Source organism: Ambystoma mexicanum, chromosome 8 (assembly GCF_040938575.1).
Source record: "Ambystoma mexicanum isolate Mex_15411 chromosome 8, UKY_AmexF1_1, whole genome shotgun sequence".
Classification (NCBI taxonomy): Eukaryota; Metazoa; Chordata; class Amphibia; order Caudata; family Ambystomatidae; genus Ambystoma; species Ambystoma mexicanum.
This window is the reverse complement of record NC_090929.1, coordinates 747,011,253-747,027,331: the sequence shown is the minus strand read 5'-3', so window position 1 is coordinate 747,027,331 and position 16,079 is coordinate 747,011,253.

Sequence of the window (16,079 nt, the reverse complement as noted above, 5' to 3'; positions counted from 1 at the left end):
GCACTCCAATCCGTCTTCCACTCAAAGAGAATCTTCTCTCACAGAAGGGAGGTCAGGTTCTCTATCCAGACACCAGAACCCTCAAGTTGGCACTGTAAAAGGCTATCTCGCAGCGATTTCTATCTTCAAGCGCACTGCGGAGGAACCATTGTATTTCAAAATTCCTCTAGTGGTACAATTTCTCAAGGGTCTAACTAATGTTTACCCTCCAAAACCATTCCAGGTTCCATTATGGGACTTAAATTTAGTCTTAAACTTCTTAATGGGCACTCCATTCGAACCTCTTCACTCTTGCACATTGAGATTTCTCACGCTTAAAACTGTCCTATTGGTAGCACTAACATCTGCTAGGAGGGTGAGTGAGCTACACGCTCTCTCCTGTAAACTCCACATACAATCTTCCACAAGGACAAGGTTGTCCTACAGGTGAAGCCTAATTTCCTCCCAAAGATGGTTTCTGAATTCCATATTACTCAGAAAATGACCTTGCCTTCATTCTACCCTCCTCTCCATCCGGGGAAAGTGGAGGAAAGGCTACACAGGCTGGACCCTAGGCGAGCTCTCAGCTTTTACATCAGCAGAATGGCTAGGATCAGGCAAGCAGACCAACTGTTTGTAGGATACTCCGGTCACAAATTGGGACTACCCATAACAAAACAAACCATTTCCAGGTGGATTATTTTGGCCATCCTGGAATGTTATAGACTAGCAGGGAAAGAGCCACCCCAAAATCTCAGGGCTCATTCAACCAGGGGTATCGCAGCCTCTTCGGCTCTCCAGAGAGGGGCACTGGTCCGGGACATATGTGCGGCTGCCACATGGTCGTCCGCACATACATTCACAAAATTTTACAATCTGGATTCCTCCACTGCTCAAGAGACCAGATTTGGCAAGGCCGTATTACATTCGGTCCATCCCTAAAGGGATACATAACACTATCACTCCCTCCTCCAATTACATACCACTGCTATGGGAGTCTATCAAAGATGAGGAATACGTCGGAGGACACAACCCCTTCGAAGAACAAGTTACTTCTTACCTGGTAACGTTCTTTCGACGGGATGTTCCTCCGACGTATTCCTTATGGCCCCTCCCATCCATCCCCGCAGTGATAACTTCCCTTGCGGTTGCAGCTTTCGCTCCTTCAAGGTTACTAACCGATTCAGGCATTTATTTTCTTATGCTACAAAACGGAACTGAGCAACGGACGCAGCGCGTGGCTATTTATGGGCATGGTGACGTCGGCGCCGATACGGTGGCCGTCGAGGGACATTGACTCGGCGGACGTCGACGCGCAGTGCCCTCTACAGAAAAAAATTTCCGAAGCCAGCAAGCTGGAAACGTATTATCAAAGATAAGGAATACGTCGGAGGAACATCCCGTCGAAAGAACGTTACCAGGTAAGAAGTAACTTGTTCGTCTGGCGGTAAGGACCCTCCGGTAGGCTTACGGGCCCATTCTATTAGGGGTGGGGCTGCCTCCACTGCTCTGCAGAGGGGTGTTCCCATTCGTAACATCTGTGAAGCAGCCACATGGGCCTCTGTGCATACTTTTGTAAAACACTACTCCCTGAATTCTATCCATGGGCAGGATTTGGCCTTTGGCAAGGTGGTCCTCTATTCTGCAATTTAATTGGGCATTCTAAAATTCTAAGTTCTTTTCCCACCTCCATACGTTGGGACTGCTTTGGGAGTCTGTCATAGATGTGGAATACATCAGAGGACACAAACCCTTCGAAGAACAAGTTACTTTCTTACCTGGTAACGTTCTTTCGATGGGATGTTCCTCCGACGTATTCCACATCGCACCCTCCCAGCCTGCCCCTCTACTGAATTTCTTATGCGTTTGCAGCTTACGTTTCCGCAAGGCTTTCTGTAGTCATACTGGCAGAAGATTGGTGCCACACGTTCTGGAAAAAAAATTACAACTGAGGCTACGGGCGTTGTGCGTCCTACTTATAACATCCGGTGACGTCGGCTCGACAGAGGCCCTCAAGGACAGCGTATCGACGTCATCAACGCAGGACGTAGATGCCGAAAATGTTTCCGAAGCAGCACAGCTGTGGTGATTACCTGTCATAGATGTGGAATACGTCAGAGGAACATCCCATCGAAAGGACGTTGCGAGGTAAGAAAGTAACTTGTTCTTCTCTTCCTTCTCTCACTCTACCCTGCTAACCTAGCTCTCTGCTCTTCCTTCTCTCCTTCTTCCACACAGCTTTTTGACTGGCAGCCTGGTGTACCTCGGAGTCTCACAGATCCCAGGCACCCCTACCAGGCCTTCTGCACTTGTCAAAAGGTCCTATACCCCACTGCACTTGTAATAAAACCTTGAGAGATTCTCTCTCCGCACTTCACCAGTCTCTACTAACTGGGCGCACTTGGTCCCCTGTCCCTTCCTTGCCCTCTCGCACTTGCATGATCTGTATACAGCTCTACTTGAAGATAAAAACGCAGAATCGCCGGCATGCCTATTTGCTGTATCTAAACTGTTAAATGTATAATATCCACTTAATCTGCATCTGCAGACCGTTATCGTCTCAGAAATCAAAGGTCTGTGAGGGACTGTTTTTCCCTGTGTTTCTTCCCTCCTTACTTGCCTGTGTATAGGCGCTATATAAATAAACTTTACCATACCATACTGACTCCAATCAAAGAACGCACTTATTTAAAACTCTCGCCATCACTCACAAGTGTATCACTTACAAAGCCCCCCTTGCCGATCCTCAAAAATAGTTGGAGCGGGCTCCTCCAGACCCATTAGAACACCATATTCCCACTGACTCCTCCCTAGAGTCAAACGTGACAAAGCAGGTGATGCTAGCTTCCCCTTCATTGCTGCCAGGCAATGGAATTCCCTGCCACTCACCCTCAGAAATGAACCCTCCCATACTGCTCTCAAAACCTGGCTGTTCCACTAACTTCTGCGCTCATGTTCTTTCCCTACTTTTGCATACTCACGTTCCCTGTAACCTAACGAAACTTGTACACGTGATTTTCTATGTATTTACCACGGAAACTAAGTAATCTACCGCTGTAATAGCCATGATCCTCATTGTTTTTATCTCTGAAACTAAGGAGCTTGCATACCTCTGTGACGACGCTGCGATGCCCACAGGCTGTTAGGCGCTATACAAATATTTATTTATTTTTTAAAGCAAAAATGGTCTGTTGCTGAGACCATTAAATGGTGTAGAGCATTAAGAAGGGGTATGACGGAACCCACAAATTCGTTTGGAGACTTCGAAGGCCCCATTGCATGCTATGCTCCTGCGCTCTCCTCCATGATATGGTTACACTTTCTGCATACATGTTATTGTGCTGGGCCTAGTGCCCTCCTGTTCATTTTTCTCATCTCCTTTCTACCTGATAAGTTGTGGACTTACTGGTGCTTTCTTTGCCCTGTCCTTTTCCCTGCTTTTTTTTTGTTTTACCACAGATGTGCACCGGGTCTGGTGCCCTTCTGTTTATTGCTTTGTTCTCCCTATATCTGATGTTAAGATATGGACCTATCGGTACCCTTTTCACCCTGTTGTTTGCCTGCTTGATGTTTTCGTTTTGTTTTACTGTGAATGTTTTTGTTTGATCCATTTATAAATTAAAAAAGACATAAATAAAAAAATACTAAACAGGCACTCGAGAAAACCTGCTTGGGAGTCATTTTTTTTCTATGTATGAGTAGACATTGGTCCGACGTCATAACTGGGAAACCAGCTTATCACATAATCACCCTGAGTGTTATCAAGCGTGCGAGCAGGGGCATCAACAGTTTAACAATACAGCAAGTGTCTTTCCATTTAACCATGTGACTTCACACGTGCCCGTGGCATCCATTATAGAGTACACAACACGCGAATCTTCAGAGAAAGCACATTATTAGATCCAAGACGAACTATTGCACAAATTGAGGCCTTCTGTAATTTAGAGAAGATTTACACTTATGCAACAGCATTTATTGAACTGCGCTTAATCTGTAGTGCGACAACTGTCAGGGCCATTGGTTTTCATGCATTATATATCCATCACACGTACTACTAACACTCACAAACTTGTATGTGAAGGTTTTATTTGTTGACCATTTGCAAATTTTAAGAGCCGTGAGTGAGCAAGAGATGTATTTCTCGAAAAACATGTCGGCTCACTGTTAAGTGTCAAACGATGTTGGTTTAACATTCTTTTTTATGAAAATATCTTCTTAGAATGCACTAATTAGCATTAAACATCACTCGCAGCTAATGACGTTAGGATTTGTTATTTATTCAACCACACCACATCAGGTTGGGTGCATTTGAAACTTGACATTTCAGAGTCTCATTTTCATGACGTGGGATGCTAGGGAAGTGCCCGACACTCCCTTTGAGTTTCATGTGACATCCCTTTTGAACATACTAGCATCTGAGCGCATCGATTGGGTTTGGTTTTCCCCAAGTTGTTTGAGTAGACTTGTTCCTCGTTCATCATGCGACGATTGATGTGGAGGGCAGGGGGTGTACATGACCAGGAATATTCTAAAGAGTTTGCTTTTTTCTTGCAGAATTATGTATTTTCCAGATTTCTTTTTAGCCATTCGCTAGGGCATTTTCTTGTCCCAAAGATTGTTGTATGTGTTCTTAAGTAACAGTTTTGCAGTTCAAACTATGTTTTAGAGCTGTGCCTGGTGTGCATAGGGGCAGCAGTGAGTTTTGAGTTCAGTGGAATTGTACCCACTCTGGTTCTTGGTTCGGAATGATGATGAACAGTGATGACTATGGAAACTGTAGCAGGCACGCACGTAAGCACACACTGCAGGTACGTACAGGGTTGTATGCCATGCTGCTGCCTCACCTCGACGCTCCAGTTACCCACTGTTGTTGGTGAGCTGTGCTGGAGGGGCACATTTGATCCTGCATCCACTCCTGCTAATTGAGAATTAGAGGAAAGTAGGGATTGCCTTGACTTCAATCAATAGAATTTGGCACGGTTGCACTGCCGCAGACCCACTGTTCCTGTCGTGCATTGGCAAAGGGACACTGCATGGGGGTTTTGGGTCAAGCTCATTATCAAATGTTGGATGCTGCTGCAAGTAAGTTATCGAAAAAAAGAATAACACACCTAGAATCTATATACACGTATAATTGTATTGCATTGCCATGTTCAGTGTGCCATTTCATCATATCCTTTTATTCATTGGCTTGTATTTTATTTATTTTACTGTTTGCTTGTTAGGCACTTATACAGCAAGTACAATACTGTTCCAAAGTGCCCACAAGGCGAAGGGAGGGAACAAGGGAGTAAGCACGTTACAAAACACAATATTTAAGAGCAGCGGGTGGAAAAAGGACGAACCTACTATGGCCTGTGAGTATTCAGAACGTGCAAGTGCAGCAAGGAAGAGGGCAGAGGGGGTAAGTGCTGGGGAGTCCGACCTCATGGGTGAGCCTCAGATGAAATGCTATGATTCTTGCATGCTACACGGCCAGAGCCACGTTAGGTGAAAGTGCGAACCTCTAGGGCGGAGGGTGTGACAATGCCAGTGCTGAGGGTAGACAGGAGCTGGGCCGATTGGGTGTGGGAGGTCAGGGGCCACGAGGATGCATAAAGGCCACAGACACCAATCACAGCAACTGTGGCATTAGCTGAGGAGTGGAAAGGAAGAAGGATGTAAAGAGGAAAGTCTTAAGGAGCTTCCGGATTTTAAGAAAGTCTTGCTAAAGGTGCAGAGGGAGACGGAGGCTGTTCCATAGGAGGGAGCCAGATGAGGAAATCGAACTACAACCTACCCTCTGTTTAGCTTTACACACAGAGTTGGTGCTAGAGGAGCGTAGTGGACTAGAGGGAGAGTATTTTGTAAGATAAAGTATAAGATCGTTTGGTCCCCAGGCCTAGGCAGCCTTGTGGATGATGCAGGGGGATTTGAATGTAATCTGTGTAGCAACCGGGATCCAGTGAGACTTTTTAGGGCAGAAACGATGCTGTTCCCGGGCTTAAGGCCAAGTATAAGTCTTGCTGCCCTATTCTGGATTAGCTGTAGTGGTCGCAGAGTGTAAGAAGGTAGATTCAAGAGGAGGCTATTGCAATAATCAAGCCTAGAAAGAACCAGGGCTCGGGTAACATTGAGCCTCTAGGGGAAAGTGAGAAAAGGGTGAAGTCCTTTGAGAAGGAAGAGCTGAGAGTGGGACTTTCGGCAATGCCCCGAGTGTGAGCGAGGAAGGGGAGAGAGTAGTCGTAGATGACTCCAAGGTTTTTGGCTTCATATGAAGGAGCAGGGGGAGAGCCCAAGGAGGAAGGCCCCAATGACAGGAAGGAGGAGGGAGCAGGGGTCCCGATGGGAAGGATCTCAGTTCTACAGGCGTTGAGGCAAAGATCGTTGGAGGTGCACCAGGACTAGATGGCAGATAGGCAGTCAGGGATGATGGAGGGTGCACGAGGGTCAGCAGGAAGTTTGAAAAAGAGCTGTCTGCGTAACACTGGAATTTGGAGGAGAAGGAGGAGATGAGGCGTGCAAGCAGAGCAAGGTAGATGGTAAAGAGCCAAGGAGAAAGGATAGAACCATGGGGAACACCACAGGTGCAGAAGAAAATGGAGGAGAAGGCGCCCGGGATAACTTGGGAAGAGTGCTCACTAAGGAAGGATGCTGTCACGTCCCCACATCCTGTAACCCACTTACTCATCTACCCCAAGGTTTCCCCAGTTTACACACTCATTTACCCCAGGGTTTCCTCAGTCTGGTAAAATATTGTCACATGGTCATGTCACACCATTGAAACACAGAGAAAGACCAAGCTGGACTCAAGCATGGCGCTCATGGCACCAGCTACTGCATCCAGCAGTAGGTTGATCACCCAACATGGAGGATGTCATTCTGCATATTCTGAGGTCTAGTCTCTGGGTGTGGCTGGTTATTTAAGCCACACCCAGGCGTGCTTCCCCGCTTCGCGTTTCTCTGCCCACTGCAGCTGAATGCTCTCCGTTGTCTCTGAGGTTAACTAACCACTGCTCGTGAACTCCTGTCATCGTGAATCATCTCATTCCTGCTGCTGTGTCAGTAGAAAACTCACCTGGTTCGTGTCAGCATTCCGCGCCGGCTCCTGCATTCATTCGGGTCAGTTCTTCGGTCTGTGGCAGTTCCTGCCTCCTCCTCATGCGGTCCGTGCTTCATCTGGCTCCAGCCTTCTGTTCTGTCTCTTACGCGACCCCGAGCATGACACACAGCAACTCGGCAAACCTGTAAATTGAAGGAAAACAACAAGAGTTGAGCTACGAGCCTTCGCCCATGTAAGTGCAGAAAAGCATGCAAGACAGTCTAACGCTCGTAGCAGCAGCGCTTACCCGCATACTTGTTTGAACTCAATAGAGGACATTGGACTCTTTTGTAAGAGCAATAAACAATTCAGAGCCGCTCTCATAGCAGCAGCATATAACATGCGTTTATTTGAGCTCAAGAAGGAAATTTCCCATTGGAGTGCATACAACTCTACGTGAACCATTGCAATCCACCTGAGTGAGACAAACTCAGGAAAAGGGCAGCACAACTACTCAAAGGAAGCCAGGACTGAAGCCCTAAGAGTGTCTGAGAGAAAAAGGCTCCACAGACACCACCATTATCAGTGAGGTAACTGGTGCCATTGGAAATTGCGCTCCTGCTACAACAGCAGGTCGGAGAGCCATTGTCATGACCCGTGACCCAGAACCCCACTGGCATGGTCACATGCCAGGTAGGGTCAGGACTCAGGGTTCATTTGGGGCCCCAAGGGCCTTGCATTATCATCATAGACTCTCCTGGAGTCAGTCCTGGCGCCTTTGGCGCCAGGCTCATGTTCAGATTGGGACTTTACCTTGAAGGGACTACCTTTCCTGTGAAGGACTGCAGCCAACATGGAGGCACCCATACAGTCTAGTTCCTAGGAACCAGACTGCGGTGCAGTGTTTTAGGGAGTGGTAGCCTGGGCTACTTTACCTGGAGTACTTTACAGAGGGCTATATAAACCGCACCCAAGCTACAGAACGTGCTTAGCGTTATTCTACAGCCAGTAGCGTGACGCTCATCGTGTTCAGAGGCCAGCACCCGGCGATCCTTGAATAGCGGACCTGCAGAGGAAACAAAAGAACATCATTAGCAGTCTCTGCTTACCTACAACGTTCCATCCGTTGTTTCCTGCTGCTCGCTGTCTTCCATCCAGTTGGCAGCATCATCAGGACACCACGCTCGCACCGGAACGAAGCACCTGGAGGGAGAGAGAAAGAAGGACAACGTTAAACAGGTAACTCACGGCAGTAATCACAAAATCCTCACCTGCCTGGGCATTTCTTGGCTGGTTCCACTCCGGAAATCTTCACATGCCCAGAAAGACCATTGCGACCTGAAAAGGAATAAAGAATACAGGTTAGCAAGAAAAGACATTACCGTGCCACACTTTGCGCTTAACCTTCCATCTATCATACTTACCTCCTTAAAGACACTTGAATGGGTTAGCACCAGTGAAGTTAACTCGGTCGCTTCAACCTGCAGAAGACTATGCGCCCCTGCACAGAAGGCAGGACGGAGAGCACGCCAGACATCATAACAAGGTGAGGAGTGGGCCATCAGGTCGAGTCCAGGGGGCTGGTGGGAGGAAACGAAGTCTGTTCCTAAGCCTAGTCCTCCTGTGTTTTCAGGCCTGACCGCTACAGCAGGCATTGTCCAGAATTGGGAACGTCCAGGGTGAATCCGGCAACCAGGGCATAAGGGCGTCCCCGTGGATAGCAGGTGAGCGTAACAGCCATCCACATTAATACACAAGGTTTGCCGCATACCAAATCTGGGAGGTCAGAGGGCTGGGAGGGTGAGGGTACTGACCAGTCCCAAACACACACCTTAACCTACTGTATTCTCGCCACTTCTCTAGATTCAGTCATCCTTGCTGATGCAGTCAGAGACACATCGCCACACAGAGGTTCCAGGTACTCCTGTGGAGTGAAGGTGAGCGTGACAGATGACAGCCATTCCAGTGCCCGTTCCGAGTTACCAAGGGTTTTGTGAGGATAGCTCAGGGGCAACATGCTCGCCTTGAAAGCAAGACGACACAGAGCAACACAGGTTTCATCCCCGGGTCCACGCTTTAGAAACCTCTGGGTATTAAGGGTCCACGCTTTAGAAACCTCTGGGTATTAAGCATGTTCTAAATAACCTATCATATCATGGAGCCTTTGTATGAGGATGGAATGGTTGATTGTGTCAAAGGCGGAGGAGAAATTGGGAAGGATGAGGACAGCTGTGGAGTTGGAGTCGAGAGATGCAAGCAGTTCTTCACAGGTGTTCAGAACAGCACTTTCCGTGCCTCTGGATGCTCAGAATTGTGAAGACCACCAACAAGTTCAGTGTGTTAGTTGAGTTGGGGCAATACCATCTTCTCCAGCAGCTTCCCCAGGAAGGGGGTGATGGAAATGGGGCGGTAGTTGGCAGGGCAGGTAGGGTCTGCTGAAACTTATTTAAGGAGTGGTCGCACAAGGGAGTGCTTAAGGGAGGAGGGGAAAGATCCAGTGTCAAGCGTGATTGCAGAAATCAGCCAGTGGAGGGGCAAGAGAGCCAATGTTATCCTTGATGGTCCTGGATGAGCAAGGAGAAACCTGTTTAGAAGAGACCTTCATGAAGCGGACAGCTCTGGTAACTTCAGGTGTGACGGGGGAGAAGGTGGAAGGAGGGTTGTGGGGGGCCAAGGGAGTAAGGGGGTGTGGGATGGGTTGTGAGGGTGTGTAGCAAGGTTGATCAGGATGCCCTGAGTTTTGGTGGCAAAGTTTGTGGCCAGTGTGCTGCAGGTAGCCTGGGAAGAAGAAGAGGAGGAGGAGGAGACTGCGGAAGGGTTGGGGGGTTGGGTAGTTCCCTGCTGATCTTGAAAAGTTCAGCCGTGTTGTTGGATGCACCGGAAACCTGTTCCTATATGTGTGTTCTTTTCTTCGCATGGATGCATCGTCTGTATCGCCAGTAGAGTAGGCGGCAGACCAGTTTGTCAGAGGATGAGCCTGAGGTTTGCCACTTTTGTTCTGCAGCCCTGCACTTTCAATTCAGGTCCGAAAGTTCAGAGTCATACCAGGTGTTTCACTTAGAGGCAGGTTTCAGGCAGATCGTCATGACTGGGGCAAGAATGTCAAGAGTATTGGTGATGGAAAGGTGGCGTTAGCTAAGGGCAGAGTCGGATGTAAAATCGGAGGTAGCTGGGTGAGGGGGGATGAAGGTGGAATCGAAGGCAGCAGCTGACACTAGTTTCATCGGTCGGATGTTGGAGAACTAGATTGGCAGGGCTTTGCATGTCACATATTTCTAGCACGTAGCACAGGCTATTATTCTGCTTGGTGCAAGCAGAACTTTTTATTTTGGTACTTCCATTCTAAAAAAAAATGAGCACTCCCCCTAAAAGCATGCTTGGAGGTATTGATATCAAAATTCCCTCCTATAATACAAAATGATCAGAAAGGCAGAATGATCAATACTCCTTTGAACACACAAGCAAGAAAACCTTAAACTAAACTTGGAGTCTACAAGATTGGGAAGGCTCAAATCCAACTCTGCAGAAGACCATTGTAAATTATGTTCTAAAAAGGCTACGAAATATCCTCTTTTAAGGGCCCTCCTAAGTGCTAGACAATCAACCTACCTTCAGAAACCAAATATATCACAAAAATGGGTAGATGTCAGAGAATTTTGCCGCAACTTCAACGGTATGTATTCTTCGGAAAGAATTGGGGTTTGCTTATTTGTGTGGTCTTCTGGTTTCTATGTGATTTTGTTGAGGTTATTTTGTCGCAGTAGAATACATCTAATTTCTTTTTGTTTTTACAGGAAGAATTTGCCGCAAATAGATGCAGGGGAGACCCCCTGCAGCCTCCCTTATTTGCCCTATATTCATTATTCACCTAAACCCACATATATTTGCGACAAAATCAATGGTAAAAAACGAGATTAATTCTTCCGTGCTGAAATATGGAGCGGCAAAAACTTCATTTAACTTCACCTGGGGCAGCATTAACTGTAATGCCTAGCTAATCGAGAGAGTGAAGATGTCCAGTCATACCAATTACCTTCATGCTTTCTCAGAGCAACCTCACATGTTAACTGCTAAGTGAAGGGAGTGAATTTTTTATTTATTGAATATTTGTATGGCGCCAATACAGCAAACGTGTGCCCAGGCGCCAGAAGACAAAAGACCGAAGAGAAAATAACAGTAACAATCCTACTAGGCCTTGTAACATTCGGATTGTGCAAGTGCTGTAACTAGAAGTGCAGGAGCGGGGGGCTGATCCGGGCAAAGAGATGGCATAGGGAGAGGGCGAAGTGTAGGGAAGACATGGTATCACAAGTATGACACTGACACAATGGGTGTGATCTGTAAAACCTTTATTGAAGTTGTTGGGGCTGGAGAAACTCCTACTTTGCCCTATAATAAGATGGGAGTAGTCTCGACCATCAAATAATAAATAATGGAGTCCTAGTGCAGTCTGTGAAATCAAAATGGCCTATGCTAATAGAACCCAATGCCTGCCCTATCTCTTGTACAAAAAGTGTATAAAGGAGAAATGCATGTAAAGGAAAGATCAGTGTTCAAAAGAATAAATGTAGTTGAACCAGCTCTCCTCCCCATGTTAGACCTCACAAAGTAAGGATGTCCCTGCAGGCAGGATGACACACTCTGGCTCGGTTTCCAACACAATAAACAGCTCCAAAGCATGGATCGCAGCCCGCCTGGCCTTCCACATTACAGTTTCAACAAAAAGTTCACACAGGTGCCCCTCTGTCGGGCTCGGACCTCTCACAACAAAGTTCACCACAACCTTGCAAGGGGGCTCCCTACTTCAAGCTTATTACACTTCGGGTCTCGATCGATCGGCCTCAGACGACTTTCAGATGTCGTAGACTTTTGAATGTGGATGGCTTTCTTTACAGACCACAGCAGGACCACTTTGACTCAAAGTTCACTGTTTAACTTTCACTCGCCCCTTTTCTAGGAATTAATCTTGTTTACTTCACTTTTGATATTTATTTACTTTATCACTTCAAACAGTGTACCTTTCACAGAGACTTTTGGGTGGGCTACTTCCTTTTCGCTGGACCACTTATCGCTGATTTCACAGCTGTTCTTATTTCAAAGTTCATCCACAGGTCTGCCTTTCCTCACGTCTCCACACGCGTGCAGCATTCACTTGCGATATAATGTTGCTACTTCAAGCTTTATCACACACCGGTCTCTTAGGGTACTTGCTAATTCAACGGCTATGTACGTCTTTTTCTTGGTTTTGGGATTTCCAATTCACAAGTCAATTTTAGTACCACAGGCTTGGCCTCGCCTCCCCAATTCTGTCGTTCATCTGGGAGGGTTACTGGCACCCTTGAAACATAATGCAGTCTTCGTTTGTGGTATCTGGCCTTCTCCACATGTCTTTCACGCCCTGTCTGAGGCAACAACATCCAGTAGGGAACTCTTGGGGTTTTTGACCCACTGCTCTCGTCCCCTGGTCTGTCGCTCTGCTTCAGTTGGTTTGCCTTCGTCCCGGAAGCCCTGCTCGTACTCGTGTTCCGCCTTGCTCAGCGTGTGTCTCTAGGTTCTGCCTTTTATTCGTGTGAGGAGAGCTAATTGGCATCAGGTGCATGCACTCAGAATCAAGTGCCTGACTTTGCCTGACCCGTTTAGCAGAACATGTCCAGTACGATGTGTGAAAGTTAATGTTACTCTCAATCACCTTCTTCTTCTTCTTTGGCACAGTGTTTGAGTAAAAAAGAGGGGGGGGTATTTATGGCCTCGGAGAATCCGAAAAAATAGGATGGTTCAGATAAACAAAATAGGGGGGACTGCCGCGTCTCACCATCGGCTGACTCAACCCCACTCCCCGAAGACCCCTCACACAGGTGACCCTCCTGCACTGGTCCACCCCCAGAGTCTGGATCCAAAGGCGATAGCTGTGCCCTGGCCACCTGAGAGAGAGAGATTCCCGGGGACTAACTGGTGAGACACCCTCTGGTTTCTCACAGAAAAGGGACAAATGCTGGCGGGAGGGGGCCCCAGGGACTGGGCAAGTGCTAAGGGTAGCCCAGAAGGGCAAGTGCCTGGGGGAGAAACAGGGGTAGGGATCAACTAGTGCTGGGACGGGGGTGGACGAGACTTGGTAGGCTAGTTAGGGAAGGGTGCCCATAGGCAAGTGCTGGTATAAATGGGTGCTTTGGGTAGACTGGTTGAGGGAGGGCTCATAAGGGACACAAGCAACCTGTTGTAGCAGCAGGTGGAGACTAGCAAGGGAGAGCGAGAGGGAAGGAAGCGAAGAAAAGGAAGGTATTGAGAAGCTTCTGGAACTTAAGACGATCTGGCTCAAGTTAGAGCGGGGCAGGGAGGCTGTTCCAGAGGGCGGCTCCTGCGAAGAAAGCGATCTATCACCCACTCTCTGCTTGGAGAAACGTCTGTCCAGCAGAGAGCTGGAGTTAGAGGACCGAAGGACTCTAGCAGGGAGGTATTTAGGGAGTGAGAGTTGGATGTAGCGAGGTTCCAGAAGGCCTTGTGCAACCACCGGGTGCCAGTGGAGAGATTTTAGGGCTAGAGAGATGCAGTCCCTAAGCTAGTGGTCAAGGATAAGTCTTGCAGTCCTATTCTGGATTAGTTGAATAGGGCAGAGGGAGGAAGATTAACGAAGAGGCTGTTGCAGTAATGAAGCCTGGAGAGAACCAGAGCTCTGGCGACAATGTGTTTCTGGGGGAAGGTGAGGAAAGGGAGAATGCCTCTGAGGAGGTGAAGTTGATAGTGGGCCTTTCTGTCAAGGTCAGAGATATGAGGTGTGAAGGAGAGAGAGGAGTCGAAGATGACACCCACATTTTTAGCCTCCCACCAGGGTGAGGGGAGAGGGCCCAGGGAGGGTGGTCAGAGAGTAGGAGGGAAGGAGGGGGCACGGGTCCCAATGAGAAGGATTACTCTTACTGGCCTTCAGGCAGAGATTGTTCGAAGCACACCATGCCTCAACAGCAGATAGTCGGGAATGATAGAAGAAGACGAGGAGGGAGGCTTAAAGGAGAGCTGTGATTCATTAGCATAACATTGGAAATGAGGAGAGAAGGTGGGGATCAAGTGGGCATGAGGGGCAAGGTAAACGTTGAAAAGCCACCGCGATAGGATAGAGCACTGAGGGACGATGCAGGTGAGGTAGAGGAGAGAAAAGGGCCCAGTTGCACTTGGGAGGGCTAGTTTGAAAGGAAAGAGGTCACCCAATCCATTGCCCAGTCTGTGATGCCAAGGGTATCATAGAGCCAATTTATGAGGATGGAGTGATTGACCGTTCCAAAGGCAGAGGACAGATCAAGGAGGATGATAACGGAAGGAGAGTTGGAGTCGAGGTTTGTGAGCAAGTCCTCATGGGTGTTCAGGAGAGCATTTTCCAAGTCTCTGGCTGCTCTAAAGCCAGATTCAGGGTTCGTTGGGAGATGACCAACGTCTCCAGGAGTTTGCCCGAGAAGGGGTAGTGGAGATAGGGCTGTAGTTAGCCGGGCAGGAAGGGTTCCCAGGTGGCCTTTTAGGAGGGTGTGCACTGCACGAGGGACTGCTTGAGGGGCAATGGGAAGGAGCCAGTGACAAGAGTGGTTACAGAACTCCGCCAAGGAGGGAGCGAGAGAGACAAAGTTGTCCTTGATCTTTCTAGAGGAGCTGGGAAGCGCATGTTTGGAAGAGACTTTCATAGAGCAAACTGGTTTGGTCACCTCATCCAGTGCTATCAGTGAGGAGGAGGAGAGTAGGGTGTAAGGAGAAGGGGGGGGCGAAGGGGGCATGAGTGCAGACGGAGGAGGGAGGGGATAGAGGAGAGAGAGGACAGTATGTCCTTTGTTTTGGTTGTGAAATGGGAGGCCAAAGCCATGCAGAGGGCCTGGGGAGGAAGAGGAGCAAGCAGAGATTGCAGTAGGATTGGCAAGTTACTTAGATTTTGAAACGCTCAGGCATGTTAGTGGCCTCAAAGATGCATGGTTGGATATGGGCCTGTTTCTTGGAGCAGATGGAGAGCCTGTATTGCCTTTGGACCAGGGGACAGGCCACTTTTCCAGAGGATGTGCCAGAAGCCAACCACTTCTGTGCCGTAACTATGCACTTGTGTTTCAGAGAGGCTAGTTAGGAATCATACCAACTATTGCACTTGGAAGCAGGCTTCATGTGGATCCTCATGACGGGGGCAACGGTGGCAAGGGTGTTGGAGATAGAGAGGTGAAGGTTAGCAAGGGCTGAGTGTGTCAATAGCAGGAATTGCAATAATATAAGGTTGGCAAAATCCCATATTTTTTGTTGAAGGAGGAGTAATTCTCAAATGGGACAAAATTGTAGAAACAAGGCACTGAGAATTAATTACCCCTCACTACTCTTACTCTAGTGAGGGTAGAGATTGAGAAATTATAGTCAACCGCAGCTTAACATAGCACAAAAATTGTTCCCTGAACACATAAACATGAGGTTGAATAGACAGTCCGAAACATACTCAACATCAGCAAATTCATAAAAATGTAACTTTAATCATATAAATGTTAAAACAAGATGAATTCATACATCAATGTATCCAAAAGATACAGCAAAATGAGACATGAAAAAAGAAGAATCGAGAAAAATGAGTCATTCAATAGCCCTATTTTCAGAAGACAAATTCATATAACTATACTGCCTATCTTTAGACATTAGCTGAGACATAAAGTGTCAACATGTTTCGGCCCACGGGCGAATTGGACATTTGCTCAAATGTCCATTCGGAGATGAATATAGTGGCCATCTTCAGGACATATGATTCTTCACAATTGGTCTTTTCTATGATGTAGATGAAACATTGCGAATCTAAAAATCTAAAAGAGTTTTTAATATTAATACACAGGTGAGGCAAAAGCTGCAACATATTTCGTAGTTGGTCTATGCTTCAAAAATGACACGGGTGAGACACACAAGCTGTGACATATTTCATGGTTGGGCTATGCAAACATAGAACTATTAGTCATGTCAGGGATTTCTTGCACTATAATGTTCAGTATAACCTTCCATTGCTTGTATTAATCTTTAGCCTTGTTAATTATGCACAAGAATATACACAAATACATATTTGCCAAAAATACAGCAGAAAGAG